The following is a 4,702-nucleotide window of genomic DNA, read 5'->3' as shown; positions in this document are numbered from 1 at the left end:
CCTCCAACAATGTTTGGCGGAGGTAAATAGATGGGTTCATGCAGAGTAATATAAAGTACTAAATGTAACAAGGATAAACTTATTTGCTTGAGTACATGCATGCTCTGTCTTGATTAATATGGACTATCTACCAGCCATCAAAAGCTATACATAGCTTACATCGAACATATACATCTTACATTATAGCTTACGTCGATCTGTAAGTGTAAGTGGCTAGATATATGCTTATAAAAATATTAAAGGATATTGAAACTGGATCAGTACTCTCTCCCTAGCACGATGAAAAGCTAGCTATGATAGCTCCTGAACAATGCAACCTCCTCTCATGTGTACTGTATAGATAGATACAAAGATAGGCAAAGTTCAGGAATTTAATTGCCAAGTTAAAAGGTTTAAATTGGTGTGTATCTAGAGAATGACCATGCAAAGCATTTGAGTTTATTCTTGTGTCAACTGTAATTGCATATTCACATTTTGATTTACACAGGATGTGTTTCATATGTGCACTTCCCTTCATGTTCAAATCGACAATCAATGTTAGCTGTATAAATAGCAAATGTACATAAAGCAGTGATATGAATGTTGCAGGTGCACCCATCCTAGTTTGCACTGTTTACTTCACGTGTGTATCTGCATAGTGTTGCAGGCTCACACTCACAGTCACGGTCACAGTTTTCATGTGTAGCACATGACTGTGATGGTAATTTCCTCTAAAAGAAAAATGAAAGTTGTTCTCTGTTTATTGAATGTCAGTGTGTGAGCCTCGTACTTCTGAGTGTATTGCCAGAGGCATAGGGTTAGGCTTAAAGAAGCATAGGGGGTTACATGAATTTGGGTCATGCACACATGTACGTGCCTTGCATGCATGTTTCGTGCCTAGCGTGCATGTCTTGTTTACGGCAGTAGGTGTTTAGAATTACTGCATTTCTGGTTTATTGCTGGGAGTGCTATCATGAACCGGGCAGAAATTACTGTGTCTGGTATGTGAGAGCAGGAATTGTCTATGATTTGTTCACTCATTGCATGGGCATTAGACTAGTGATGGCAAGGTTATAGAAGGGATGGAAGGCAGTGATGTTTCAACTGTATATATATATATGTGTCCTTGTGTTTCCCATCATGTATATATCAGTGTTCGAAATAAGGAGAAATTTTTGCTTGTCCGACGGACAAGCTATAAGATATTTTTGCTTGTCCTGCAAAATTTTTGCTGTACAGGAACATTTCCTTGCACTAGTGCTATACTAAGCCATAGTAGAGCAAGGGAAGCAATCTTGGGCACCATTGCAAAGTGTTTTATGTAGAATAAAAGTGAATTAAATAAAATAAAACTCCATATTCATTCTAACCACACAACAAAGATGTAAAATTACACAAATACCACGTTTTATTAGCTGTGGGAAGGGTGCAAATACAACCTGATCCATTACTAGCAAATTTGTTTTTTGACGTGCTGCGCCATCTATTACCTGGGAGCATCTCATCCGGGAATTGAAAATGGCGGCATCGCCTCACTTGTTTAGCAGTTTTATAATGTTCTTATCAGTAACTCATATCGAGGATTAAAATGCGAAATGTTATTCTGCCATATGACCTGATGCATCAGAGAATGGGTAAATTTGTAGTTAACGTAGAGATATGTGTTGTCGTTGTCGTCAAGTTTGTGAACAGTCGAAATTACAAAGCTGTGAACTGGTCGCGAAATGTACGCCGAACTCGCGGCCACTGGACTTTGGCAAACTGGAACGTTTCAATAATAAAATGGTGGTAAACAAATGCGAAAATTCAAATGCATTTACTACCAAAGTCTTTATGTTTCACTACTCTTTTTCGCCTATTATTATTGATGATTTCCTGTAAATGCCGTTCAGATGGTCCTCTGCAACACAACGTCACACGCATGTCACTTACACTTCTGACTTAACAAACAACAAAATTAAAGTAAACAGCAGGTGGAAAAGCGTCACCGCAAAATTCGCACCACGCTCGCTTCGTTTTTGTACAATCACAGCACAAATGCACAACTAACTGCCTCCATTCAGGTATCTATGCATAGCTAAATGTTTAATTATTTGTTCGAATTATAATTTTGCCAACTGGCACTGCTGTTCCTGTTGTGCCCAAACTTGGAATCTTGCACAAACTTGGAATTTCAGCGAATCTGCAGTTTTGGCAACCAATCTTGAGATTGGGCAAACAGAGGTAAACAGAGCTTGCACAAACATATGATTATTAGGATTTCAAATGTTATATCATAACTATAAGGTCGTATACCTTCTTTCCTCAATGTGTTTGGCACCTTTGTAAATTGTATAAATATTAAATGATTATATAATAAATAATTGGATAAATATGAGAAATCTCTTCCTAGTTTGCACCACGCACGCCACACACTCGCTATGAGCGGTTGTTGAATCACCGACTGTTTTCAGTTTGCCCAATTTTGAGATTGGTCAGCCAAACTAGGAAATCCGCAGTTTGGGCAGCACAATCGTTGCACAATCTCGAGATTGTGCAGATTTGTGCAGATTCCAAGTTTGGGTACGACACTGCCAATTTACCCAGACTGTAGTGTCTATGCTGGTAAATTCCTGCGGAAAACTCGCGCCCTTTGAACGGCATTTATAGGAAATTGGCAGTAATAATAGACGAAAGAAAGCAGAAACATTGAGACTGGTAGTAAATAGGCTACATTTTGTGTTTATTTACCATAGTTTTATTATTGAAATGTTCCGAGTTCCTGTGTTCAAACTGGGCCGTACAGCTATTATCATATCTCTGAACCCATTGGTTTGCCAGCTTCTTTTCGTCTTGTTGTACCCCAACTGCATTCTTATCTTCTACATTTACTATTCGCTAAACAACTACATTTTCAAAAACTTAATTCAAATGCTACAACAGTTTAAAACATCCAGAGGGATCCCTGCATACCTATGTACCATAAAAAGTATGAATCATTTATTATCACTGGTGGTTATTATATATCAGATGGCATGCCAATTATAATGTAATCCAGTTGTTGTCATTCTTTTTTAAAGGTAAAATGAGGTTTAGCACTCATGATTTATCATTCTGATATTTATTTCTCCTACGTGCTGATGCATGTTCTCCGTATTTTTAGTCGTGCATAGTTACATTGAAAACTAGACAGAGTGCACTCACGGAGAGTGCATACCTCCGCCAGCGACATACGCCATACGACTCACGAATAACCGACGATATACGCCAGTGTGCTCGCTCGCTACGATAGCAGCGCTCGTTTGACTGCTGTTCCGCTGAACATGTCCACACGCTCGCTAGGCTCGGCTGCGTTGGCTTGCTCGCGTGACTTCGGACGCGCTAATATTCGAGCGGTGAGAAACACGCACTAACACACGAATCACACCCGAGAGGAAACAACCTTTCCTCAAACAATGTTGGCGGAGGAAATAGATGGGTTCATGCAGCAGTAATATAAAGTTTAACTAAATGTAACAAAGGAAAACTTATTTGCTGAAGTTAATGCATGACTCTGTCTTGTTAATATGGATCTATCTACAAGCCATCAAAGCTAGTACATAGTTAAATCGCAACATTTTATACAATCTTACATATAAGCTTACGTCGATCTCGTAAGTGGTAAAGGCTTAGTATTTGTTAGTAAAAATATTAAAGGACTCATTTGAAATGGATCAGTACTCTCTTCCCTAGCACATGAAAAGTAGCTATGATAGCTCCTGGAAACAATGCAACCTTCCTCTCATGGTGTTACTGTTATAGATAGATTAACAAGTAGGCAAGTGTGGCGGAATTTAGATTGCCAGGTTTAAAAGGTTCAATTGGTGTGTACTCTAGAGAATGACCATGAAAAGCATTTGAGCTTAATTCTTGTGTCAACTGTAATTGCATTATTCATATTTTGATTTACACAAGGATTGTTTCATATGGTGCACCTTCCCCTTCTCATTTCAAATCGAGCAATCAATAGCTGTATAAATAGCCATAAGTGTACATAAAGAGCAGTGCAAATATGAATGTTGCAGGTGCAACCCAATGCCTTAGTTTTGCCACTGTGACTTCACGTGTGTATGCCTGCACTAGTGATTGCAGCGCTCCACCCATCACGGTGCCAACTCCCGGTCACTTGTTCAGGTGTAGACACATGCTGTGATGAGTCAATTTCGTCTAAAAGAAAAATGAAAGCTTTGTTCTCTGTTCTATTGAATGTCAGTCGTGCGAGCCTCCGTACGTACTGAGGTGTATGCCAGAGCATACGCTGCGTTCTCGGCTTAAAGAAGGCATAGGGGGGTTACATTTGAATTTGGCGTCATGACACATGTTACGAGTGCCTTGATAGCTCAGGTCTCGTGCTAGCGTCGCATGCATGGTCTTGTTTACGGCAGTTAGGTGGCTTTAGAATTAATAGCATTTTCTGGTTTATATGCTGGGAGAGGGTGATATCCAAGTTATGAACTGACGGCCGTAGTTATTTTCATTACGTGGTGTCTCGGTGTATGTGAGGAGCAAGAATTGGTCTGGATGAATTGATTTGTTCACTCATTTGCCAATGAACAGCGGGGCATTAGTAGTGATTTTGGCCGAAGCGTTATAGAAAGGGATGCGAAGTGCAGTGATGCTTTCAACTGTATAGTATATATATGTTTCCTTGTGGTTTTCCAATCGAGTGTTGTATATCAGGTGTCTCGAAAGTAAGTGGAGAGAG

General features: G+C 39.6%; 1 protein-coding gene across 1 annotated transcript in view; it reads left to right on the top strand.

The window, feature by feature from the left end:
* Positions 1-1,500: 1,500 nt before the first annotated feature.
* LOC106810663 (MKL/myocardin-like protein 1) overlaps positions 1,501-4,702 on the top strand; it is an 18,814-nt gene continuing 15,612 nt past the window's right edge. Inside the window, exon 1 of the mRNA XM_014814096.1 lies at positions 1,501-1,613. The gene's annotated coding sequence lies outside the window, so the exon portion shown is untranslated. The remainder of the gene's footprint in view (positions 1,614-4,702) is intronic.

The sequence above is a fragment of the Priapulus caudatus genome, unplaced genomic scaffold (assembly GCF_000485595.1).
Source record: "Priapulus caudatus unplaced genomic scaffold, Priapulus_caudatus-5.0.1 Scaffold461, whole genome shotgun sequence".
Lineage (NCBI taxonomy): Eukaryota > Metazoa > Priapulida > Priapulimorpha > Priapulimorphida > Priapulidae > Priapulus > Priapulus caudatus.
Note: the sequence above shows the minus strand (reverse complement) of the source record. Positions and strands in the feature narration are given on the sequence as shown.